Source organism: Pongo abelii, chromosome 13 (assembly GCF_028885655.2).
Source record: "Pongo abelii isolate AG06213 chromosome 13, NHGRI_mPonAbe1-v2.0_pri, whole genome shotgun sequence".
Taxonomy (NCBI): Eukaryota; Metazoa; Chordata; class Mammalia; order Primates; family Hominidae; genus Pongo; species Pongo abelii.
The window spans coordinates 115,955,312-115,983,123 of record NC_071998.2 but is presented as its reverse complement, the minus strand read 5'-3'; the positions used below and the strand labels follow the sequence as shown (position 1 = coordinate 115,983,123).

The following is a 27,812-nucleotide window of genomic DNA, read 5'->3' as shown; positions in this document are numbered from 1 at the left end:
TATGATGTCTTAAAACTTTTATTTAAAAATGTGTGTTCTGTAGAAAAGCTATGCTTAGATCTACCTCATACTTTCATAAATGAAATAATACTGTACTAGGTTGGGCAAACTATTGATACTTGGTGTATTGTTTTTGGACTTATCTCTCCATTGCTAACCTGAAATTGACAATGCCGATGTTTGAGTGGGAATGCTAATCATGAATGGGGAAAAAATTCTGGGTTGAATAAATAGAAAATAAGTTTCAACCTACAATTTTATAACTTTCAGACTATCAGGAGTGTTAGAGGTCATTTAGTCTCATGGTTTCCAAACCTGACTTTGCATCAGAATTAAAATTGTAGGCTGGGCACAGTGGCTTACCCCTGTAATCTCAGCACTTTGGGAGTCCACGGCAAGAGGATCACTTGGGCCCAGGAGTTTGAGACCAGCCAGGGCAACATAGGGAGACCCCATCTCTACTAAAAATTAAAAAAATTAGCCCGGCATTGTGATGTGTGCCAGTAGTTCTAGCTACATAGGAGGCTGAGGTGGCAGTGTTGGCTTGAGCCCAAGACTTGATCAAGGCTGCAGTGAGCCGTGCTTGTGCAACTGCACTCCAGCCTGGGCGACGGAGTGAGACCCTGTCTCTCCCAACTCCTCCCAGAAAAAGTGGTAGTGATGGGAAATGTAGCCTTCTAAAAGTGCGGATTCCTAGGCATCACCCCAGACTTAGTAAATCAGCTTTTCTAGGAGTAAATTCTATATTTTTCAAAAGCGTTCATATTATTCTGGTGCAGTAATTTTATGGATATTTGGGAATCTCTTATTTAGGCTAAAGAACTTAATTTAACAGATGAAGAAACTGATTTAGAAGGGAAATGAAGATTCTAAGTCGCACAGCAGGGTCAGAATTGAAATCTTTGACTATATGTATGTGTGTTTATCATAATTATACCACTCTGTCTCTTCATCATGAAAAAGAATTTTTTTTTTTTTTGCAGAAGTTTCCTATTGGCCATCTGCAAGATAGATGATAGCCTTCAAGTCAAAATCTGCCTGATGAGTCAAACATCTTAGCCTCAGGGATGCACCTAAAACTATTGTAAATGGACCATTGACTTGGATTTGGGAGGCTTTCCTGAAGCATTTAACTAAGTAAGCAGTGCTGAGTGGTGTTGGCTTAAAATCTTTCCATGGTATGAAATGAGAAATAGCTGTAAAGTGATCTAAACTCTGTGACGGTTCTCCAGGGTCTGACATTTATCAGCTGCTACTACACTTTACTGCTTTTCTTTAATCAAAGATGACTACCACTGGATGGAAGAGGCTCGAGGAACCCTTGGCTGCTCTCTGGGGAGGAATTTATTTTAATTGCCAGTGAGAAGGTAGGAATGATTTTAATAAAGATCAAGAACCTCCTAATCCACTTCAGCTTGGGCTCCTGGCCAAGTGTCCATCCTCAGGAGAGAGTTGGTGTCAGCTGTTGCCTTGTGTCTTGAAAGTATTTCAGAAAAGCCAAAGGCATTATAGAAGCCTTTCCTGAGTTGACAGGCAAGAGTGGCACCAGGAATCAAGGGCTGACACATGTCATCAGCCTGGAAAAATTATTAGAGCCATCATTAGTGTCCATCAGTCCTGGAGCTTGGACACTAATGATGGCTCTTGTCAACACTCAGTGTGATAAAGCCAAGAGGACTTGGCTTGGGGGTTAGTTGGCATAGGCAGGGAGTTAGAGCTTAGAGAACACCTGCCAAGAGTTTTCACTGTCCTGGCTGTTGGTGATGCATCCTTCATCCTTGACTTCTGTCACTCCTTTTTAATGGGTGATGGTAGAGATGCTGGATGGGTAAGGAAGAGAGGCAGCTAGGTCACACCTAGCACATCTCCCTGTTTGCTTGTTTTCTTGCTGTTGTCTGTGTAGAACTAAATTTGTATGGCAATACTCGAGGCTAGTGTTTTGTTCTGTCTATATTTGAAGGCACACTGGGCAAGAGTCACAGGTGCTCTATTTCCGAAAATGCCACTTTGCTAGTATCCATACAAATGTTTTGATTGGCAGTTGTGAGACTTTTTTGCTAATACATCTATTAGAAGTATTGTTTTCAAATCCTGGTTCTGCCATTTAGTAGCCGTGTGACTTTTGGCAAGTGGTTTAACCTCAGTTTTTCATCTGTAAAATGAAGGTTAGTAAGTAATTGTATTTTTTTTTATTTTTTTATTTTTGAGATGGAGTTTCACTCTTGTTGCCCAAGCTGGAGTGCAGTGGTGCTATCTTGGCTCACTGCAACCTCCACCTCCTGGGTTCAAGTGATTCTCCTGCCTCAGCCTCCTGAGTAGTTGGGATTACAGGTGCCTGCCACCATGCCCAGCTAATTTTTGTATCTTTAGTAGAGATGGGATTTCACCATGTTGACCAGGCTGGTCTTGAACTCCTGACCTCAGGTGATCCACCTGCCTTGGCCTCCCAAAGTGCTGGGATTACAGGTGTGAGCCACCACACCTGGCAGTAATTGTATTTATATCAGAGTGGTGAGAATTAAGTGAGAGCAGGAATGAAAAACACCTGGCATATAATATTCAAATTTGTTACTATTATTGTAATTACTTGACCAAAATTCCAGCTTACTGTAAAGAATGGAACGAGGGGTTTCTAAATTATCATCTTAGTAAGCAGAGGAATTGTGGTGTAGAAAGAACATAAAATTGAAGTCAGGAGATCCAAATTCAAGTCTTGTTTTGTCTTGTCTTTTCCTTTTCCCTTTCCCTTTCCCTTCCTTTCTTTTCTTTTCTTTCTTGGAGGGTCTCACTCTCTGGCCCAGGCTGGAGTGCAGTGGCGTGATCCCAGCTCACTGCAGCCTCAACCTCCTGAGCTCAAATGATCCTCCCACCTCAGCTTCCCAAGTTACTGGGATCGCAAGTATGCACCACCATGTCTAATTTTTAAATTTTTTTTGCAGAGATAGGGTCTCATTGTGTTGCCTAGGCTGGTCTTGAGCTCCTGGACTCAAGCGATCCTCCCACCTCAGCTTCCCAGAATGCTGGGATTGCAGGCGTGAGCCACTGTGCCAGGCCTTGAATTCAGGTCTTGACTGTGCTATATGTTACTTCAATTTCCATACTTTTTCATAAAAAATTATACCGGCCCAAACCAAACAGAATCAGGACCCCTAAGATCTCTTGCCAAACAAAGAAAGAATCATTGTCCATAGAGCAATGTTTTTCAAACTTTCTGGTCCCAGGGACCCCCTTACATTCATAAAAATCATTGAAATTCCCAAGAGCTTTTATTTATATGGGCTATAGCTACTTTCTAGAAATTAAACAGAGAAACTGAAAAATATTTTAATTCATTTAAAGATTAAATAAAAATGATAAACCATTATATATTAACATAAGTAACATTTTAAAGTAAAGCTGTAAAAATAGCTATTTTTTTTTAAATTGGTGAGAAGAATGACATTGTTTTACATTTTTGCAGATCTCTTTAAGTCTGACTTCATAAAGGACAGCTGAATTCTCATATCTGCATATATCTGTTACAATATACTGTTTGGGTTGAAGTATATGAAGAAATTCTGGTTTTACGTAGATATATAGAAAAAAGATTTTTTTATAGTCACTTCAGACAATTTTGCATATTCCTCTTTTGATACTGTACTAGATGTTAATACTTGGTAGTTTAAAGGTTAGTTGCGGCCAGGTGCGATGGCTGACGCCTGTATTCCCAGCACTTTGGGAGGCCGAGGTGGGTGGATCATCTGAGGTCAGGAGTTCGAGACCAGCCTGGCCGACATGGTGAAACCCTGTCTCTACTAAAAATACAAAAAGAAAAAATTAGCCGGGCATGGTGGTGGGTGCCTGTAGTCCCAGCTACTCGAGAGGCTGAGGCAGGAGAATCGCTTGAACCCAGGAGGTGGAGGTTGCAGTGAGCCAAGATCATGTCATTGCACTCCAGCCTGGGCGACAAGAGCAAAACTCCCTCTCAAAAAAAACCAAAAAACAAAACAAAACAAAAAAAAAAACAAAGGTTAGTTGCGGTATGGAATCAGAAACTGTATCAATGAACTTTTCATACTCGATTTTATTAAAATTCATTTGTCTGTCTTGCATTTTTCATGGATCTTTAACCCAAGCGTAATTTTGTGACATCATACATTGGTCATTTGGAAAATACTTGTTCACTGAGTTATGCAGATTTTCTAAATATTGACACATTTCATAATATCAAAAAATTAAGTTTGTAAATATTATTGAACTCATCAGATACATCTTTAAATACTTGGAACCTGTGAAGCTCACAGTGACAGATAAAAATATCCCAAAATTCTAATTTTGGCTTAAAAGCTCAAATGTTGGACCGAATGTGGTGGCTCACGCCTGTAATCCCAGCACTTTGAGAGGCCAAGGTGGGTGGATCACGAGGTCAGTAGTTCAAGACCAGCCTGACCAACATAATGAAAACCCGTCTCTACTAAAAATATAAAAATTAACTAGGTGTGGTGGCATGCACCTGTAGTCCCAGCTACTCAGGAGGCTGAGGCAGGAGAATTGCTTGAACCCGGAAGGTGGAGGTTGCAGTGAGCCGAGACCACACCATTGCACTCCAGCCTGGGTGACAAAGTGAGACTCCATCTCAAAAAAAAAAAAAAAGCTCAAATGTTATCATTGGCAACAAATACTGTCACTTGTTTTCCTTGAAGTGACATGCTCACTTTGTTCATTTTCAAGAAGATATGCATCAGATACCCAAGTGTGAATAACCACAATTTGTTTAGTGTAAGTAAAATGATAGTCAATGAAAAAAATGGGCTAGTTCAGCTTACAACATAACAATACCTCCAGTGCTGCTTCTTGAAGCAGCCAGTGTGCAGAAGTGCTTTATGTGTACCTACTGTTTTGTCACACAGAATATTTTAAAAGATGTTTGCTCAAGGTCAAGATTGAATAAAATCACTAAATCTTACTGCTTCATCAAGAACATTATTAAGTTAGAATGTCTTTCCCTCCTTTTTTCTGTAGTGTGTGACGGTGACAAATACAGTGACTACTGGTACATTTTGGTGCCACTACTTAATTACTGCCAAGGGCAGCAGTTTAACCCAGCATTGACTTTGTACCATCATTACAAATGTCAGTATAGTGAAAAAGGCAAATAATGTCTTAGAGTTAGTATGGAAGTAGTTTTGACTTTTCAGACTCCCAGAAAGAGTCTGGGAGACATATGTGGACCATACTTTGAGAACCACTGCTTTGGAGTTCATATGTTAGGAAACTCTAGGCAAATGATGGGAAACTCTCGTAGTCCCTTCAGAGCTAACATTCATGGCTGCAGTGGGCTATAGGAGAGGAGACAAACCCTGTATTGTTTTGGCATCCCCCTGGAGCTTTACCATAGTATTTAAGGGCTCGTTTGCACAGTGGAGCTCAATAAAGGTTGATCTATCAATGTTTATTGCCTAAATATTTAGCGACTTCATTTTTCCTCTGTACTTTGTACACTCTGTTTTTTGTGTGTGTGTTCACATTGTAAACACTATGTATTTTCTGAGTCTCACTGATCCCTCTGCTCAAGGTTATCTTTTTATAATTAAGTCAGTTCAGTTTATTTAATAGATATTGATTGGACAATATTGTTACTATGTGAGTTTTATTCTGATTGTGGGGGAATAAGAAGTAAATTACATGGCATTTGCTTTTTTATGGTTTTGGGAAAATGAGCAGTTATACAGCATGCCAAACAGTGTCCAGATGCAGAGGTTAATAGTGCCTGGTGCAGGGTTCAGCATTTAGTAGCTATTTGTAAGAAATAGCTCCTTTTTTGGAACACTGTTTCAGTGTCACACATCATGATTTACAGATACATACATAAACACACACACACATATATATATATACAGACAGACACATAAACACATTTGACTATATGTATAATTACATATAATGTATAACTCATAATTTCCTTTTGAGATATAAATAATCACCCTATAATCTTGTTTGTTTTGGAAGTTGCAATAGGCATCCATAATTTTGGTGGGTGTTAGGTCTTTTTTTAAACTCTTTTTTTTTTTTCTCTTTGAGATGGAATCTCTCTCTGTTGTCCAGGCTGGAGTGCAGTGGTATGATCTTGGCTCACTGCAACCACCACCTCCCTGGTTCAAGCTATCCTCCTACTTTAGCCTCCCATGAAGCTGAGATTAAAGGCATTCGCCACCATGACCGGCTAATTTTTTTTTGTATTTTTAGTAGAGATGGGGTTTTACCATGTTGGCCAGACTGGTCTCGAACTCCTGACTTCAAGTGATCCACTGCCTTGGCCTCTCAAAGTGCTGGAATTATAGGCATCAGCCACTGTGCCCAGCCTTTTTTCAAACTCTTAAGATTTGAAAAGCAATGAAAAATGCTTTTGTTTATACTGCTAATGTTATACTGAAAGCAATTGTGTCATTGTTAAATACTACCCTCTTTGGCTCCCTACGGGTGGTTTTATGACAAGATAATCAGGGGGCAGGTGCGGACCTGCTGAGTTGAGTTGATACTACATTTAGTTTTTAGATTAAGGCAGATAGAAGAAAGTTGTACAGGTCTAGCTTGCTAGTCGTTTTAACATAGGAAGTCGTCAGTTTACAGCTTAACAAATCAGTTTGGAGAACAAAGCATCCATAAGATGTCAGTCACAATATAGCCAGTAACTGGTAGGTGATTATCGATGTCTCCAAAATGAACACTGATCAGAAGCAACCAGTTATGAAAATTGCTCTATTTTTGTACAGTCTCTGTGAGATTAACTTCAAGAGTAACACGTATATATAAGGAACTAACTATAAATACCTAGCTAGTATCTTGAATGGGAACTTGAGGTGAGGATAGAGGACAGAGAATTGTAAGTTCTTTATAAGCCACATGCAAAATGGGGGCCTTTTCTTTCTTTTATTTTTAGACACAGGGGTCTTGCTGTGTTGCTTAGGCTAGTTTCTAAGCAATCCTCCTGCCTCAGCCTGCTGAGTAGCTGGGATTATAGGCACGAACGACTGGGGCCAGCTGCTTTTCTTCCTAGAATGCCCTCAGCATAACTTTTTTGCTTCTAGAAAGTTATTAGGACTGGGTCCCTCCCTTTTGGGGCTTTCTTACTACTTTCTTAAAATTTTATTTCCTGAGTGAGGTCTTAACTAGGCTATATGAAAGCAAACTGATAAAAAGAATTTATCCAAATATCCCCTTTGTAACTCGTCCAGGGATATTCAGTTATATAAATGAACTAGAGAGAGTTTGGCTGTTAGGAGCAGATCCTTATTTGTGCTGCTCCAGGATTTGGAAGTGAGGGGAGGGGGGAGCATTTCTCTCAAATCATAACTTAGTCCAGGTAAGTCTGAGGAGGTGAGGAGGTAAGAACAGTAACAGCCTTTCTTTGTATTATCTTAGTAAATGCTTCCAACAACCTTTCTGATAAGGTGGTGGTTATTGCATTTGTTATTACACTTACATCTTCTGTCTCACTCCATTGTTCTCCAGTTGTCCCCAGAAGTGCTTGGTTTGCATGAGCATATCAACAGTGGTGCACATTGCTAAATATGTCAGATCAGCTAGTTTGTGTCATTTGATTGAAATACTAAGTTCTGTAGTTAATGAAAGGTGATGATATGTACATTATTCAGACTTAGGACGTTACTGCAAGAGAAAGTGGTGATTAGGGTTCTCTTTAATTTGTATGTATATACTGGGGCTAAGATCGTGTAGGAATCTAGCTCTTTTAGGAAGGTTGTCAGCTTCTAGGCATGGGAGCATGGCCTTAAAATGGTTGTGAACTTTAAGGAAAATGCAATTGGAATGGGATTTACTCAGATACATACTGACAGCCAATAAAAACATTTAGGTTTAAATATTCAGCCAAATATTCTCTCAAAACTGATTTAGAAATCTATACTAATTACAGGCTTTTTTTCAAGAAACAGTCTAGTGCATTTTCTTTAGGATTTAAGTCAAAATGAATTCCATGTTTCCCTTTGGTCTCTTTTACAGTAGCATTCTCAGTCTTCTGTCCCTTTAAAAATGTTGGGAAGCTTGTATGCATTCTAAATTGTAAGGTCTTTTGCATGTTACATAGACTTTCTATATTTCATGGGGTCACTGTAGCCAAAATACTTATTATTGAAATAGACATTGGCAAACTATAAAGAAAACAGGAAAGTAAAGGCTGGATTTGATTATTAGTAGTGAAAGGAATACTATCTGAGATTAGAATGATAAGTATGTTTTGGAGAGAAAGGTCATGAGGGAATCCTGTGGGCTGCAATAAATGTGTGTCCATAGCTTGATCTGGATAGTAGTTAACATATATAATACATATGAAAAAACTTTATCAGACTTAAGATTTGTTTACCTTACCATATGTAAATTATATCTCAAAAGGTAAAATAAGGCTGGGCATAGTGGCTCATGCTTGTAATCCTAGCACTTTGGGAGGCTGAAGCAAGCAGATAGATGGCTTGAGCTCAGGAGTTTGAGACTAGCCTGGGCAACATGATGAAACCCCGTCTCTACAAAAAAATACAAAAATTAGCCAGTATGGTGGTGCCCACCTGTAGTCCCAGCTACTTGTGGGGCTGAGGCGGAAGGATCACTTGAACATGAGAGGTTGAGGCTGCAGTGAGCTGAGATCAAGCCACTGCACTCCAACCTGCATGACAAAGTGAGGCTCTGTCTCCAGAAGAAAGGAAACAGTAATAATTGTTTGGAAGTAAAGCTTGGTAGTTACTATACTATTTTGACCATTTTTATGAAAATTTGAAATATTTCATCATAGGAAAAATAATCCTATCACTCTAAACATGTCAAATTATGTATCTAGTTTATGAGCACTAAGGCCTTTTTTTTTTCTCCTTTAACCTGTTATTTGGAATTTTTATGTTTTTCTTGGACGCTGCTGGAGGGAAATAGAGAATGAAGTCTTATTTTTGTGGTATCAATTGTTGAAAGGGGACAAACGCAGTTTTGGTCTTGAAACTACCTTATGTGTGAATTCTTTTCAGTCTTGAATATGAGTGAAGTAAAGGTGACCACTTAGCTCTGTTAAGTATATGATTGGTCTAGTCACGAATTTTAAAGGTTCTATCGTTCATAAGTTTGTCTAGTACTTACTGAGGACTTGCCATGTATCTGACATTGTGAGAAGAACTATCCCAAACGGTGACGTTACTATTTCATTTTGCATTTGAGGTTACTGAGGATGTGGATACTTAAACTTCCAATGTCAGAATATAAATAAGAAGGTAATCATCACTCTATAAACTGACTCTTTATTGTCACAAATGGATTATCACTACTTTAGGAGAGATCCTGTTTTTGAAGGCTACTGTTTTAGAAGTCTTTTTAGAGCTTGTACTAAGTGGCCTTTAAAAAATCTCATAATAATTTCTAACACTTTCTTAATAACTTGGCAGTATGGCTTTGTCATTTAAAACAAAATCTAGAGGAAAGGGAAATATTTATTTCCCTGTGGCATGAAAAGAGGCTATAGGTAATTTTTTTTTTTTTTTTTTTAATAAAAGGCAAGAAAATCTCCCTCCAAACCACATCAGAACTATGCCAACTTGGTACGGGGCCCTTACCAGAGTAATGATGTAAGAATCTGAGAGTACATAGTGCAGCTGCCAAAGCTCATAATGTTTAATTTCAGCACTGTCTGTTTGCCAGAGTTTGCAGCTCAATATTTTTTTCTGTGTGGATCAAATTATAATCACATATATTTATCTTATTGGGGTAGGAGAAGAGTTATTGTTTGATAAATTTGCTGTTTTCCTAGCGAATGGTGCTGTTTTCCCTCTCACATGCTTCTGAGCATTATTCCCCCACTGATTCCTAAGAGCTTATTCTCCTGGGTTAATTCTTCTAACTTGTGACACAGTGGGGCAATTCACACCTTGCCTGGTTATATTTTGCAAGAAAACCCTTCTCTTAGCATGGGTATCTATTCAGGCAGTTCCATGTGCTACATTCCATCCATTTGCCAAGTCTTGGACTCTTATCCAAAGTACAATATTTGAATATACAATTACACCTACACATACCGGCAAGAGCGTACTTTTTCCTAGCCTCTCTTGGAGAAAGCTTGAAGCCAGAGAAGCAAATCCAGATGTTCTGGATTGAGTTTGGCACCTTCAATTGAGAATTCTAGATGGAAAGATTTCATTTGGAAGTGTACCAGGCTTGCCCAGCACTTGCTTCCTGTTGCTAACCATCATATTTTTATGACCAAAGATTCTAGACTGCCTCCTTTGCTGAGCAGAAAGAATTACACACTAGGGCCACATGGGAAGTGGCTGCTCATCATTAGAGAGAAATATCAGCAGGCATGCAGAAGAGGGTAGCCTTGCTATTGGGAATAAATCTGGGTTGAGAGCAGGTGCAACTACAGCTGCAGCTCTTTAGCCAGACCTGGCTTTATTTAAATTTCAAATAGAAAACTTTGACATCAACCTAAGTGAACCATTATTGGCTGTCTGGCACCTAACAGTACCTTGTACAAGGAGGAGGTGCTCTCTGACTGTATTCCGTCAACACTTATTGAACACCTTCTGTGTGTGCCAGGCAATGTGCTAGATGCTGGTGATGAATAAAGTAGTTTTTCAAGAAGTTACAGTCTGGTAGGAGGCACAGACCCTTAGACAGATAAATTACAATTCACTGATTTTATTTGTTGCTTATACAATTTAGTATTTTGTTTGCTTTGTAAGTCAGCAACATAAGCCAGTCCACAGGATTAACTCCATAACTTTCTAAGTAAGAACAAGCATAGGGTTTCCTTTCAGTTCTAAAGAAAGCTTACTTGCTTGCATTTTTGTGTCTTTAGATACCTCTTCTGACTTGCCCAGGGATGAAGTTTGTGGAGTATGGGAAGAAAAGACTAGTATAAGGCAGGAAGGCATTTCTAAGAAAGCTTCCAGAATTGATTATTTTGTCCTAAGAGATGTTTTCTTCACCTAAAAATTATGTGAGAATGCACAAAGGTTAGCTGTGTTGGTTATCAGTTTGTTGTAAGGTAAGCGCAAGAAAAATCATTTTCCTCTATCTCTCTGGAATGGAGGACTCCTTTATCTGAATGATTACATGGTTAAGGCAGAGCTAGAAAATACATTTCCTTCATATCTGTTTCTGGATGGATGAGGTCACATTTACTTAGTAGTTATATAGTTCCTGTGTTGTAATTTGCTATTCCTTCAGCCTTTTTTCCTCCCATTTTTGAAGATGGGTATATGAATATTTCCATTGGGCCTTTCTTAAATACAAGAAAAATATTAAGTTGCTTATGTCCAAATTCATTTCTTTGACGTGAAGCAGCCCCAGAGCATGTGTACCTCTGTTACTAAGATAATAATAGTTAATATTTATATAGCACTTATGTTCCAGGTTTTATTTTTAGGGCTTTATATGTAAAGCACTTAAAAGAGGGCTTGTCTTATCCCCACAACAACCCAGTATAAGATAGATACTTATTATTTTTCCCATTTTACAGATGAAAATAGACACAGTAAGGGAAATAAATTGCCCAAGATCACACAGATAATAAGTGGCAGAGCTAGGATTTGAACTCAGGAAATCCAGCTTCATAGTGTTCTTAATTGCTGCACTGTACCATTTCATACTCAGTTTGACACTGAATGATATGGAGTTCCCAAAAAGTGTAAGGGATAACATCTACCATTTGAGTGTACCTAGGCATTGTATGTGTCATTTTACTTCTTTTCAATCTTATGGGTGTGTGAATTGGTCTCCATTTTACAGATGATAATATGATAATATCAACTAACATTTATGGAGCACTTGCTATGGGTCAGGCATTGTACTAAGTGGTTTACTTACATTACCTCATTTAATGTTGACAGTAGTTATGTGGATGATTATTCTCATTTTGGAAATGAGAAAATTGAAGCTAGAGAAAAGTCATTTGCTGAGGGTCACATAGCTAAGAAGGGACAGAGCTAAGATTTGAAGACAGATGCCAAGGTCTTAATTACCACCTAATATGTGATGGAAAATAGTAATTAGCTAGAAATTCCAACAATGAGGTGAATCTCAGAGGACAGAGCCTAGTTCCAAATCTTGTTCTTCATCCTTAATCCTCATATATTTGTTGATTAATTATTGCTCTTGCTTATCTTCTTCAGGCGCTCACAATAGAGAAATTTGGTAGATGTCAGAGATGACCTTCTTGTCTGAAAATAGGAGATTTTTGTCTAACTGATGTCTTCATGAAACCATGCAGTTAGTGAACTTGTCTTTTATGAAAGCTTTAACTTTTTTCTTTAACTATATTTGCCTAGGATTCATTACTCTATAGATTGCTTTTTTATATCTTCACGGGGATTCCTAAAAGTCATAGTGGGGCATTTTTAAACATCTATGATATTTATTTCTGCCTCACCCTTCCAAGTAGCTGGGACTGCAGGCACATTGTCACCGTACCCAGGTTGAGATTCTGGTTTTGAGGTATTGTATTTTAGTTTATTTTTCCTCCTTAGGATTGTAAATTTATTTTCTTTACCACCTGAGATATGGCGGTATTGTGTTGAAGTTTTTTTGTCTTTTAAATTATGGGAGTTTTATGGGAGAACCTTCATGTGTCTCACTGAGTCTCAGTAGTTGTGGTTAGCTTTTTCTTGTCACTCAGCTGGAGTGCAGTGGTACAATCAAAGCTCACTGTAACCACAACCTCAACCTCCTGGGCTCAAGTGATCCTCCCACATTAGCCTCCCAAGTAGATGGGACTACAGGCACATGGCACCATGCCTCGCTACTTTTTGTATTTTTTCTGGAGATGGAGTTTTGCCATGTTGCCAAGGCTGATCTCAAACTCCTGGGCTCAAGCAATCCGCTAGCCTTGGCCTCTCAAAGTGCTAAGATTACAGGCATGAGCTACCGCGCCTGGCTCAGTTGTAGTTAACTCTTGAATCTTACATGTCGCTCACTCTTGGGCAAACACAACCTAATCATTTCAGAAATGAATATGTTTTCTGTTCCCTCCCTTTCCCCAAATGTCTTTTATTTTTCTGTCATTCTAGATTTTTCCTCTTCTTTCTCTCCAACCAATTAGTTACTAAGATTCGTTAAGTCTGCCCCTCAAATATCTATCAGAATCTAGCCCAAGGTACTCAGCATCACTAGATATCAGAGAAATGAAATTTTAAAAAAGATATACCACTGCATACCCACCACACTGACATACAAATTGTTGGTGAAAACAAGTGGAACACTCAAATTCTGTTGGCAGAAGTGGTATATAAATTGATACAAACCCTTTGAAACCTCTAGTAGCATCTGGGAAACTTGAACTTAAGCAATTCTTTTTTTTTTTTTGAAACGGAGTCTCGCTCTGTCGCCCAGGCTGGAGTGCGTGGAGTGCAGTGGCATGATCTTGGCTCACTGCAACCTCTGCCTCCCAGGGTCAAGTGATTCTCCTGCCTCAGCCTCCCGAGTAGCTGGGACTACAGGCTCGTGCCACCACACTCAGCTAATTTTTGTGTTTTTAGTAGAGACAGGATTTCACTATGTTGGCCAGGCTGGTCTAGAACTCCTGACCTCATGATCCGCCCGCCTCGGCCTCCCAAAGTGCTGGGATTACAGGTGTCAGCCACTGTGTCCAGCCAAGCAATTCCATTTCTAGGCATATACCCATCGAAAATGCATAACGTGTGCACTGAAAGATATGTACAAGAATGTATATCATAGCATTATCTGCAATAGTCCCAAACTAGAAACAACTAAATATCCATCAATAGTAGAATGGACAAATAAGTGCGGGAGAATACATATAACGGAATACTGCACAGTAGTAATGAGGACACACCGTCACAACATGCCGCATCATGGTTGTGTCTCCCAGACAGGATGTTGAGGAAACGAATTCAGGCACAAAATATTCCATAGTATGGAATTCTCTTTATATAAAGTTCAAAAATAGACAAAACTAGATAATAGAGATCAGAATAGTGGTTACCTTTATTGAGAGGATAAAATAGCTGGAGGGCACAAGGTTCTGAGGTGTTAGTAACGTTTTACATCTTGATTTAGATGTTGGTTTCCTAGATATGTTCACTTTGTAAAAGTTTGTTGAACTGTTTGAGATGTGTGCACTTTACTGCATTTTTACACTTGAATAAAAATTTTTCTTTTAAGAAAAAGCTAGACAGCAACTGGGTTTAAAAGTTTGAGGTAAAACATAGGACTCAAGTACTTGTGTTAAAATACCATCTCTAGTTAATGACTTTGTGTTAGTCACTTAAGAGTGGCCTTAAAGAATGACTTTTTCCTTTATATTTATATTTTCCTGTGTATTTACATTAGGTAAACTTAGTTGATCTAATTAATAATACTTTTAGGCCAGGAGTAGGGTTGTGAGAAAGTTGATGAGGTTCCACTTTTTATTCTGTAATACTTCTTATATTTGAGTTATTTTTCAATTAATATTTTAAGCGTGTTCCTTTTTAAAAAAGAATAAATGTCTTTGGAGGAAATATTAAGTACCATGACAAAGTAATACAGTGAGATATTTGGGGCCATGTGAAGCCTTATGGTGCCTTGCAAATCAGATACCATTTGGTGATAACTCATTTTACAGCTCAGGAAAATAGCAGAGATATTTTTCAGAGGTTGAATAGAGCAAAATGTAAAACACACACACAAGCACTCCAGTTTGCATCTTTTTAAAAAAATTGTGGATTAAGAATGTAGGAAATTTACTGTCTTAACCCTGTTAAAATATACAGTTCAGTAGTATATATTCACTTTGTTGTGCAACAGATCTCCAGAACTTTTTCACCTTGCAAGACTGAAATTCTGTACCCATTAAAACAACTCCCATTTCCCCTTATTCTAGTTCCTGGTAATCACCATTCTACTTTGTTTCTATGTATTTGACTACTTTAGATATCTTATATAAGTGGAATCGTACAGTATTTGTCGTTTTGTGATTTCATTTAGCATAATGTCCTCAAAATTCACTTATGTTGTAGTATGTGACAGCCCTTTGAATCTCTGCTGCCACCACTGTGGTCAAGACCATTTTTTTTCATCTGAATAACTGCTACAGCCCAAGTGCTCTCCCTTGCTTCCAGTCTTCCCAATTCTTACCTATCTTCTATCCAGTTGCTAAATGCAAATTTAACTTTGCTTGACAACCTGATACCCTGACAATCTTTAGATAAAAATCTAAATGCTTTAACCTGACATGGGCTTTTATTTTTGGGCCCCCAATATCCTACTGCTAGGCCACATCTTTTCCTCACTGCTCCTAAACACACTCTTTGTTTCATCCACTCTGAATTTCTTCCCTGATCATGCTGTTTCATGTCCCCAGTCACTATTTGTTGACAGTGAATCATAAATGGATCATGATTTTTGCTGAAGCTGTGTTTGTCAGCTGCCTCTGCATGGCACTAACCTGGAGACATAATGTCAGAATATAATAATTTAATACTAAGATAGACTTCACATTTCCTAGCTTTTTAGACCTTTTCTCAACAACTAAAAATAATCTGATCTGAAAATAGACAAAAGAAATTCGAGAAATATGTGTTTTGTTTTGTTCTTTGAAAGTGTCTCACTTGGTCTTTTAGGTTGGAGTACAATGGCCTGATAGCCCACTGCAGCCTCCAACTCCTGGGCTTGAGCCATCCTCCTGCCTCAGCCTCTCAAGTAGCTGGGACAGTAGGCGTGTGCCATCACAGCTGGCTATTTTTTTGATTTTTTTTTTTTTTTGTAGAGATGAGGTCTTGCTATGTCGGCTGGGCTGGTCTCAAACTCCTGGCTTCAAGCAGTCCTCCTGCCTCCATTTCCCAAAGTGCTGGGATTATAGGCATGAACCTCTCTGCCAGGCTAAGAAGTATGTTGACCAAATTTATGTGAGGGGAAGGGTAGGGGGAAAAACGGTATGTAAGTTTCTTATTTTAAAATCTTTATTCTCCTTGGCCCTTTAACAAATAAGACATTAAGTTTCTCTAACTTGCTGTAATCTTAATTCAGTAAGTATTTATCGAGGGCCTACTATACATATTTATTCCTATGAGTCAAGAAAATAAGGCCAGGCATGGTGGCTCACCCCTGTAATTCCAGCACTTTGGGAGGCCGAGGTGGGTGGATCACCTGAGGTCAGGAGTTCAAGATTAGCCTGGTCAACATAGTGAAACCCCATCTCTACTAAAAATACAAAAATTAGCCGGTAATGGTGCTGTGCACCTGTAATCTTAGCTACTCGAATTCCTCTTGACTATAGGTACTTAGGTAAACATTCCTGTGTGCTGGTAAGAGGCCATGCTAATGGAATCTATCCCGTTGGATTGTATTGCCTTTTTTCCTCCTCCCAAGAAATTTTGATATTTAAGTTGATTATTCATTGTCTTGAAATATTTTCCTTTTTCTAGCCACAGTCTGAGACATGTGATATTTCGACAGGTAGGCAGGGCAAATGTTCTATGATATAAGAGGGCCACATTGTGAAGGTACTGAAGGCAGGATTTTTGAAGAAAGAACTCTTTCTGACAACTTTGAGTCTCTTATATATAAAAGTATCCGAAACAAAGTTGTTCAGTAAGTATTTGTTGAATAAATGACATTTTTGGTTTTATTTGTTTACCTTGATAAGAATTTATAGAATTTTCTGTTATATTTGGGAAACCAAAGTATATATCCATATTTAATACTGTTTGCTGACAAAAATTTGAAATAATTCAGACATAAAAACATTGCTTTTTGTGCATCTTAATTTATGAACAGTGTTTTCGATGTCAGTTTTTTTCTCCAATGGTGAGAGTGATTGATTCATCAGTTCCAACTAATGAAATACATCTATGAGAAGAATGTTTTGATTTGTTTTTACTTCTGAGATTTCTAGATCCTAATATTATACTGTGTCCTATTAGAGGGTTTTCAATATTGCTATCAACTGCCTGGTATTTGTTAGGGATGTATAATTTGTCTTCTTAGGGAGATCCCTACTTATGTTTATTTCATTTTGAATTTTCCTTTAAAACTCTCCTTTTTTTCTCTTCATTGAGTAAACAGAAACTGTATTATATTTGGGTAGCAGCTAATTATGTATAGCACATTCTCAGTGTTTGCGAGCTTAGGATGAGACAGATACTGTCAGTCCCTGCTGGCAGGGATGTACATTGGTCAGACCAAAAAAATCGTCAGAAATATGGACAGTGATTTCTGTATAAGTGTGTTCATTGAATTAGTATTTATAGTAGAGAATAATTGGAAACCATCCAGATATCTACAAAAACCATTTTTAAGTGACTTGAAAATATGCTTGTAAGTGAACAAATGATTGTGAAAAATCAGTGTTGAGAATGGATTCTATTGTGTATGAACTACACTAAGATATTAGTAAGGATTTTTTTCTGTGAGTGAGATTATAGGTGACAAATTTTACCTTTTATGTTTTTCTATATTATCTAAGTTTTCTATGTATTAATATATCAGTGTCATTTGTATAATGGCAGAAAAACTCCTAGTACAGTTGACCCTTGAACAACATGAATTTGAATCACGCAGGTCCACTTATATGTGGATATTTTTCAATAAAAGTTACACTAAGTATGCCTGCCTCTTCTGCCTCCCCTTCCACCTCTTCTGCCACCCTTGTGACAGCAAGACCAACCCCTTCTCTTCCTCCTCTTCTTTGGCCTACTCAGTGTGAAAGCAGTGAGGATGAAGGCCTTTGTGACAATATACTTCCCCTTAATGAATAGTAAATATATTTTGTCTTCCTTATGATTTTCTTAATAACATTTTCTTTTCTCTAGTTTATTATAATAATACAATATATAACACATATAACATATAAAATATGTGTTAACCAACTTATCAGTAAGGCTTCTGGTCAACAGTAGGCTATTAATAAAGTTTTGGGGGAGTCAAAAATTATACATGGATTTTTGACTGCATGGAGGTTGGCCCCCTAACCCCTTGTGATGTTTAAGGATCAAGTGTATTTTAAAAGTCACTAATAATTAAAATGAATGAGACTAGAAGGAAATTTCTCAAATGTTGACAGCAGGTATCTTTAGCTCGTGAGATTATAAATAACTTAAAAAGTTATGATTAAATTTTTGTCTTTATATTTTTGTTCTCAGTCCATCTGTAGTAAGCATACTGCTACGGTAAGATGAAAAAAGTAAATTATTTTACAAGGTATATCACTGCAGTCAGCCTAAGAATATTCCTTCAGAGAACATTTTTATGAGGCTTTTATAATAGTCTTCAGAGGAAAGACATGCTTTCTATGCCCTTCTTGATGGCTGTGGTAGGACATGAGACTCCAAATCTTTTAGATATTTTTCTTCTATACAATTTCTGATTAAATTTATTGAAATAGTAATACTACTAGAAATAAATTGCCCTACCCTTTGAAATCTGTGTGAAGACAATGATCTATTTCGCCATTAATATCCCAACTTTAAAGTAGTTTTGTGTTTGGGATATACAGTAGCATTTCATTCATTAATGGTTCTGCTTGGCTCTTAACACCTGTAGCACGTATTTTAGATATACTTATGCCTTTGAAACCTGTTATTTTTTAAAACTATATTCATGTATATTCTTATATACATGAATATGAAAGTAGGGTGGATAAGCCGGGCGGACGCGGTGGCTCACACCTGTAATCCCAGCACTTTGGGACGCGGGGGCGGGTGGATCATGAGGTCAGGAGTTCAAGACCAGCCTGGCCAAGATGGTGAAACCCCATCTCTACTAAAAATACAAAAATTTAGCCAGGCGTGGTGGCGGGTGCCTGCCCAGCTACTCAGGAGGCTGAGGCAGAGAATTGCTTGAACCCAGGAGGCGGAGGTTGCAGTGAGCCGACGTGGCGCCATTGCATTCCAGCCTGGGTGACAGGTGAGATTCTGTCTCAAAAAAAAAAAAAAAAAAGAAAGTAGGGTGGATAATAGTAATATTTGCAATTTATAAAACCATAGCTACTACATAGGAAGCATCTGTGATGATCTAGGTGCTGTGCTAGACACAGGCAAACATATAATTCTTACAACAGCCCTATAAAGTGGTATTATTTCCCCCACCCCTGCCAGGGAAGGTACCTGAGATTCAGAGAGGCACATTTCACAATGTCAGTAAGTGCTCAAGCTGATACAGAATCAAGTCTCTGTGACTATAGTGCCCGAGTACAAGACCTTTGTCTTGTTTATTGCTATGTGCCTGGTGCCTAGAACAGGGTTTGGGATATACTAAGCTGTCAACAGATATCCTTTGAATGAATAAGCTATACCCAGAAGCTCTTAAATGGCCAGGCAAAAGGAATTTTTCTGTTCTAGTAATAGAGGATTATACAGAGAAATGAGCCTGACAAAATGTAATGGTATTAGAAAGCCAAATGGACGCCGGACATGGTTGCTCATGCTTGTAATCCCAGCACTTTGGAAGGCCAAGGCGGGTGGACTGCTTGAGCCCAGGCGTTCAAGACCAGCCTGAGCAACATGGCAAAACCCTGTTTCTACAAAAAATACACAAATTAGGTGGGCATGGTGGTGCATGCCTGTGGTCCCAGCTACTTGGGAGGTTGAGGCAGGAGGATTGCTTGTGTCTGGGAGGTGGAGGTTACAGTGAACCAAGATTGCACCACTACGTAGACTACAGCCTGGGCAACAAAGTGAGACCCTGTCTCAAAAAAAAAAAAAAAAAGAACCACATAGAGGTAATTCCACCAAAATCTAGGTCACAATAACAGATAACCAAATTGGGGTCTTCTTTTTTTTTGGTGTAACTGTCTAATTTGCTCTGAATACATTTGCCAGACTTCTTTTCCACTTGACTTTGATATTCAGTGAACAAAGAAAAAGAAAAAGCCACATGATATTGAGTCTACTAGTGAGAAAAATCTAGGTGGAAATCCAACATCTTTAATATCAGGTAACTGGAATATAAATTTCTTAACTGGAACTTTTGGATCTTGGGAGCTTCCTGCCCTGTGGAGATAATATTGCCTCATTGTGGCAAATGCATGTACTTTACCCCATTGATAACAACTTCATTGTATTAGTCGTAGGACAACAAAGAGTAAATTCCAATTGGAAGAGGGATTAATATTTAGACACTCTGTAGGCGTCTTTCTAGTTCGTAAGATTAATTGCCACAGAAACCCAATAGTGACTCTGGTCTCTCATTCTGTTCATAGTTATCATTCATGTCTCAAATATTCTTGGTTGTTAAGAGCCCAGATTATCATGGGTTGAGTACTACCTGGCTGTGTAATCATGATCATTATAGCATGTGTCATTAAAGGAAATGATAACTGCTGAGAACATAGTCTTCAGGAAGGAGACGAAGGAAATATGCTTTACATTTAATGCTCCTGTGTATCATGATCTGCTCCTGCAACATCATTTCATACCCAGACTCTCTTTATTTCGTCCTCTCCAGAAATTATCTTGTTCTTAAACATCTATTAAAAGGTGACTCAGTTTTTATATGAGAGAGTGGTTTATGATAGATCTGACTAATGGTCATTATGGAACCAGCCTGTGTATTTGAAGGTATTTTATTTTCTTAATGGCTTGATGACTCCATTGAAAGTCTGTTAAGATCTTATAGTTTAGCATAATTCTTTGGTTGAATGAAATGGAGCTGAGCGTATTTTTCCATTATTTTATGAATTATGTTAGTTTGACTTCAACAAATGGCAAGGCAGTTTCCCAAATCATTGGACCATTCCCAAAATTTCTGAACTCAGCTCACTGCCATTTATTTGTTTTGTTTATTTATTTTATTCTTTTTTCTTTTTTTGAGAAAGGGTCTCACTGTCACCCTGGCTGTAGTGCAGTGGGGTGAACATGGCTCACTGCAGCCTCAACCTCAAGTGATCCTCCTGCCTTAGCCTCCTGTGTAGCTGGAACCAGAGGCACACACCACCAAGTCTGGCTAATTTTTCCTTTTTTTTTTTTTTTTTTGTAGATACAAGGATCCTATTATATTGCCCAGCCTGGTCTTGAACTCCTGGGCTCTAGTGATCCTCCCAGCTTCGCCTCCCAAAGTGCTGAGATTACAGGTGTAAGCTACCGTGGCTGGCCCCTGCCATTTCTTGAATGATAGGGCTTCTGGCCCATGGTTATCCCAGTTTATAGCTTGTTAGCTCCATGAAGGCAGGTAATATATTTAGTCAACCTGTGTCTAATACTGTACATGATACATATTAGAAGCTTAATATTGATTAGATGAATGACTAGAAAAAAGGTTCTGCTTGATTAGCATTCAGTAAGAACCAGTACCATCTGCTGAGGATCTTGAGGAAACTTTCCTCTGGGGAGCTTTTGTGATTTATCAGAATCATTCATTCATTCAGTCATTCATTATCTATTTATTTATCTGTCTAATCTGTCTGTCTGCTTCAGCAGTCCTGTAAAACATTTTGTGGTGGTGAGGTATTGGAGAGACTGGATGTGAGAACCCTCTGGCATACTCACATTCTTACCTTTAAGTGCTGTCTGTTCTTTAGCTTTTAGTATGAATGTGTTCTTTGGACCACCAGTGGTAATAGAGACTCAGAGAGAAGCAACTTGTTAAGTCATCTAGCTAAACAGTGGCAGAGCTGAGATATGACATCATATCTAGTTCAGCCAATTTCTGGGAGAAAACCCACCTTCTAAACTACATCGCACAATCTCCCTTACACTTCCGCTGTTTGCTTTAGAGAATATACTGCCTTACGTCCTCCAAAAGGTTATGTGGCATGTCCAGCATTTTTCACTTATTTGGCATCATTAAGAAACACTGATTTCTCATTCCTGCTGGATTATTATCAACTTTAAAATGAATCCACAGATGTAGTAGGAAAATACCTTGCCCAGGAATTCCTTCTTAAATCTTTGATTTTAAGACATGAATTTTCTGTGTTTTCAAATTATTTTAATTTCTCACTCTTGGATAGTATTTTAGGACTTTGATGCTTTTGTTTTAATCACCAAGAGAAAGTCGTAGAAATCTGACTCAGAAGAGTCTCTAGGAAATATTAATTCTTATTTTAAGAAAAGAGGTCTTTGTTTTTTATACTCAACGGTACTAACTTTGTATCAGCATTAAATTATACCTTACATTATTGAAGTCTGACGTTCCACCTCACTTTTCAAATAATACTTTTTCTATATTCATTCAGTTCATTCAATATTTATGTTTCTAAGATTTCAAGTTATTTGTGCAGTGTTGACAGTTTTTACATTCATATGTTTGTTTTAATTTAAAGTTTAAACAGAGGATGGCCTGTGCTGTGAACCAGCCTGGAACCCTTCTATTTCCATTCTTTGTGGTCTCAGACGACGAACAGAACCTCAAGCCCTTACTGAGTTTTCACAGAATTGGCATTTCCAGAGTGTTTTCCATGTACCAGAAACACCGGTCAGTGTTTATATAGATATCCTTGACTCTGAAAACAGCCTGGCAGGAAGGTATTGATATTTGTATTTTATGAATGAAGAGTCTGAGACAAAGAGGGGAAGTGACTTGTACAAGATCCTGTAGTAAATAAGGGGCAGAGCCAGGATTCCAGCCCCTGTTCACCTGACCCTAAGACTCATGTTTCTTGCACCAAGCAGGCATAAGATAGGCTGAGAATGGCATCCGAATTTAAGAACCTCACGTGCATGTTTATCATGTCCAATTTATTTGATGGTAGATTTGGGGGTTAAGATGTGGTCATCATAGAAGTCCTTGGGCTTTCTAAATTTTTTTTAAAACCACAGAAGCTTGTGGGTAGTACCATTTGTTGCACTCGGTCTTGACTATAAACCAAGTTCACAGTAATCGAAGGCTATAATGCACTGGGTGTTTTGCCAATTCATTACTACTGTTACTATTATACAATCTAGATTGTTTAAAATGTTTCTTGGAAAAAAGACCTAATTCATCATTTCTTTAAGGATTTTCATTTAAAGTTTTTCTGTATGCTTTTGTCATCTCAGCAAGGGAGAATAAGGCTTCTTATCATTGTATTTCTAATATAGCTTTTTAAGTTTTCCTGAACAGACATCAGCTTCCCAGTATTTGGAGATCATTGCTTTGTACTCAGATAAAAATTTGCTTTCTGTTTATAGACCTTTGTCATCTTATCTAAAATCTAACCCTACATTCCTAAGTATAAGACTGAACACATGAGAACATGCTGATTATGTAAGCCAAATATGACATGAGATTTTTTTGACAAAGCAGGCCGCATGGGACAGCATGGTCACACATCCGCTGGGAAAAGCAATCTCCTGTCCAAATGTTTCATTTTATTCCAATTGAATTGCTGACATGGCCAGCATTAATATTTTAGGATACTTGTTTATGAAGGCTTGCCTTGTGTTTTGAATAGTATCTATCTGATAGTCTACAAGGAGTCACATTGTGAATATTTAAGGGGAAAAATGTAATAATAATAGCTACTCTTTTTTGGAATCTCTACCATGTGCCTGGCACCTTACTAGATACTTTACATACTTCATTGTGAGCCGTTCTATAAATCCTGCAGGGTGTCTATTTCCCCATTTTGCAGGTAAGGATACTAAGTTTCAGAGGGGTAAATTAATTTGCCTAATACCACCTGGGTAGTAAAGTTGTTACTTATAAACCTGCTCAAGACCAAGTGACTTCTAGGTCCTGGTTCTTTGTTATACATATTGTCCATTGCTGTGATACCACAAAACTATCGAATTAATTCTCATATGTTTAGGAAGAAGTTTTTGACACTAAATTAGTACCATTCTGGAGCATTTCACATATCTGGCCATGACTACCTGTCTTCCAGTACTATCTAATATTCTTTGTAACTTCTTCATTGCGACCAAGGGGGAAAAAAATGGACCTGGACCTCTTTCTCATCCCTGGTTTCAAATGCATTTTTTTTAAAGGTATTTCTCAAGTATTATGGCACTAGCTATCTTGTCATACTTGTCATTGTATTTTTTACTTAAATTTTTTCATATCCAGCTGGATATGTAGTTGAAGATGGGTATGCTGGATATAAGCATAGCCTAGATCAGCACTGTCCAGTAGAACTTTCTGCAGTGATAGAAATGTCTTATATCTGGGCTATCCCATATGATAGTCACATGAGGCTATTGAGTCCTTGAAATGTGGTGTGTATAACTAAAGAACTGAGTTTTCTATTTTATTTAATTTTGATTAATTTAAATCAAAATAGCCACATAGAGCTAGTGGCTACTGTATTGGACAACGCACTTTGGGATAGTAACTGATGTTTGTGTTTGGTGAGTAATAATAGTATTTGAGGAAACCCAATTGTTGGTAGCTTAAAGGTTGCTATTATGTTTACCAGCACCATTAAATCTGGCACGTGTTCAGCTTCACACCGTATTATCATGGGACCAAATAGATTAGAATAATTGATGTTTCCAAAGCCTTTTTTGACCATTCATGGTCTCATTTGATAAATCTTTAAGATATGATATCATTTCGGACTTGTGTTTACTAATGGATCACAGAAGAAGGGCAGAAGAGCAAAACCATTTATAGCTTCCTTGTGCAGGGTCTCCTCCTCCTGTTGAAATGGACACCAGTCTGGCCTGTTGGTGCTCAGGTTGCAGCATGAGGGCCTGGACAAGAATCCATGTACTGTTTCCCCCTGCTCGTTTGTTGAGATTGGAGAAGTATCTCTCCCTCATTCACTTAGAATATCCATTAATTTTATTTTTTAAGTCTTAAGGAAGTAGAGGCAATTTCTGATTTAGCCAGGGAGCTACACTAATTTGATAACAAAGTGTAATTTTTTTTCTATATTCCAGAATAAATACTTGGGCCTTTGATTTTAATTCTTTGTTTTGGAAAATACAACCCAGAACTCAGAAGTTTTCTGTATAATGCTAGCCTCTAAATTGGTATATATATTCTAAAGAAACTTTTGATGGAATTAAATAATAGATTTTATGTGATATTTTGGAGAGAAATTAATGTCCCTGGAGTTTTGATGTATTTAATTTTTTTCTTGTCTTTTGGAATTTTAAAAAGATACTGATTTTATTATGGGTCACTTGTGTTACTAAGCATATTTTTTTCCTGACATTTTATTTATAAAATGCTCTCCTTTCTACCAGAGTGTACAGCTAATCAACTCTGGATGCTTTTGATATTTCTTACTGTGCCAAGGGCATTGAATGAAGTTCCCTGTAGTGAGAAAAGCGAGCACATGGGACTCGTGACTTTATGTACTCCAACAATAGAGCTTTTATGACATTGGAGGTGGTTAAAAAAACTAGAAGTAGCTCTTAAACATGGCATCTCTGTGTTGCCTTTTTTTTTTTTTTTTTGTATTCTCAGAGCTGCCAGGAGTGCATCGAGCCTGTAATTTCCTGTTCTCTGAATCCCCCATCTTTCTGCAGCTCCAAGCTTTGTGTCCCACAGCCTGTGACTCTGTGCTAACAAATCGCTATTGTCCAGTGGGGCGAATGGTGGCTGGAACTAAAGAATTGCTGTCTGGTTTCTATTCAAATCCAGGTAGCGAGATATATGAATGGACTTTTCGAATCGTCATGTGAATAACGTCTGCTCGGCATGAAGGCTCAGAGCCACGCTAGGAAGGATTAACTCGTAGGCTGACCACTAACATCCTTTGTGGTACGAGGGAGAAACATTCCCAAGTATCATTTTATTCACACTTAATTTTCTGTTTCATACCTCCAAAGTAGGGCTACCTATTTAATTATTTGGCTGCTTTTCTCTTAATTTTTAGTGTTTCTGTTGATAATGTGTAAGTTTGGGAAAATGCTAAGTAGTTTTTCACTTAGAACACTGTTATTTTCTCTTTAAAGTTTTCTACCTTACATTTATTATAGCATAGTTATCTTTATAGCATAGATGCAGAAAGTAAGAGAGAGCTTGTTTTTTCAAGAAAACAACCCTTTAAAATACTTTCCAACCCATGAAGGGAAAAATCCTCCTTTTTTCCCCCAAGTGCCTTCTACTTATTTGCATTTTTCTCCCAAAGTCCAAATTTATGCAGAGAAAATAGAAACAAGTTCAAATGCAGTGCATTAACCAAATAAAACAAGTCTCCTTCAAATTAGGAACCAACCTAAGCATTTGTAAAGTGTAGCAGAATCAGGATTCTTTTAAAAATTAGATTTGGAACCTGAACTATATAATTCATAATTCTCATTTTTCTGTGGAAAATTATTTTATCTTTCTCCTTTATACCTGAAAAAATGTCCACAGGCTTAAAGGGTCATGCTTTTACATTCCTTCCATATCACAGGTACTATGAAGTAAGGAGACTTTTAGGTTTCTTTTTGTCTTAAACTCAGACAGCTTTGTAAGCAGTAGTGTGTAGATTACAAGAGTTAGACAAAAGCAGGCGCGACTGAGAAGAGTTGGTGGGGGAGAAGCTTGGGGCACTTCCTGTCACTCAACACATTCCAGATCACTAAAAAATTTCCACACCCTCTGCATTCCCCCTTGCCCACTCCAGTTCCCGGTATTTTCTGATTCCATATGTTGTGGTATTTACCATACTTCTCTCCCTCACTAGGCTCTGGCAAGACTGCTTCAGAGAGGATGCATTCCTTTAGATTGCACAAAGTGGAGCTGGGAAAATGGCTGGCAGTTTCAGAATCTAGTCACGATCGCATGCATGAGCACCTCATACATCCATGTCCCTACCCGCCCCCCCGCTCCCACCCCTGCAGCTGGCTGACCTGTCTCACCCACTGCTGGCCTATCGAACGGCCAGGACTGTCTGGTTTTGGCTCGTGCCTTTGTCCATGTCTGGCTTAGTTCCTCTCTGTCTATGCTTGCCTCTACCCCCACCGCCCCAGGCGGCACAAGTGTTTGGCCACACAAAACTAGAGATAGAAAAGGTGGTAAAAACTTCAAACTTTTCTAGATTCTCCAACAGTTTATTTCTTGTGAATTTCTTCCTTCTTTAAATACTCCATTTTAAGAAAACAAAAAAATTAATTATCTAAAGGCAAAGAATGGAAAGCAACCTTTGTGTTCCTTATAATAACTGACTTCATAACTCTCTCCAGCTGCGTTATGGGATGTGTATAAAAAGCTTCTGTTCTGAGAACAAAGGAGCACGTGCAGAAATGAGACGAAAAAATCCACTGACAGTATTCCACTACACAAATTACTTAAAAGATTTTAGTCAAGCCCCTCAACAGATTCAATTTTAAAATGGCTTTTAGTTAAAAAAAAAAAAAAAAAATTGAAAGTGCTTACCCAGTAAAAGAACCGAAGTAGTCCTGAACTGTTACGTAAGACTTTTTACAGTTGGATCTTTGTCAAAAGGGGATGGGGGTGATGGGAGAAAGCAGCAACGACAATCAAAAAAGTTCGAGCTGCTGTGGCTAGAGGACAACTTCTGTGTTTCCAGATAGGATTCTTGCTGTAGAAATGGAACTTCCAGCCAGCACAGCATCCTGTCCCAGTAGAGAAATGAGTTTGTCAGTTAAAACAAACAAACAAAAAAAATTAGATACTGGAACCCAGGCTAGACGAGGTATTGAACCGCGCCAGATTTCCTTGCAGCCCTGTCTGCTCAGCTCGCATTGAACTATATATGACCCAGATGATGGACAGAAGCACATTTAGTCATGTGCACACTGGAAGAAAGCGGATTTGCTGGTCCCTGGCAGTGCAGGGGTTTGTCTTCTGATTGGGCTGTGCCCTGATCGGTGAAATGTGAAGCCCTCACCATTCAGAGGCCGTAATTCAGGACTGGCAGTTTGAGTGTCTGGCTGCCTCTAGTCACTGAGAGAGACTTTGAAGGTGTTGCTTTTGTTTGGTGGCATTACCCACCCAGAGGTTGCTTACACCTCTCTACTTGTGTCAAG

General features: G+C 38.3%; 1 protein-coding gene and 1 long non-coding RNA gene across 14 annotated transcripts in view; one reads left to right on the top strand and one right to left on the bottom strand.

Annotated features, from left to right (window-relative positions):
* Nucleotides 1–27,812, top strand: part of NR6A1 (nuclear receptor subfamily 6 group A member 1) — a 254,198-nt gene that overhangs the window by 85,225 nt on the left and 141,161 nt on the right. The window lies entirely within an intron of this gene.
* The window catches only part of LOC134759801 (uncharacterized), a 40,881-nt gene extending 13,069 nt beyond the window's left edge, over nt 1–27,812 (bottom strand). For 2 of the 3 annotated variants that reach the window (XR_010136600.1, XR_010136599.1), the window contains exon 1: nt 27,199–27,812. This is a non-coding gene — a long non-coding RNA (uncharacterized LOC134759801). The other variant, XR_010136601.1, reaches the window with a different exon arrangement.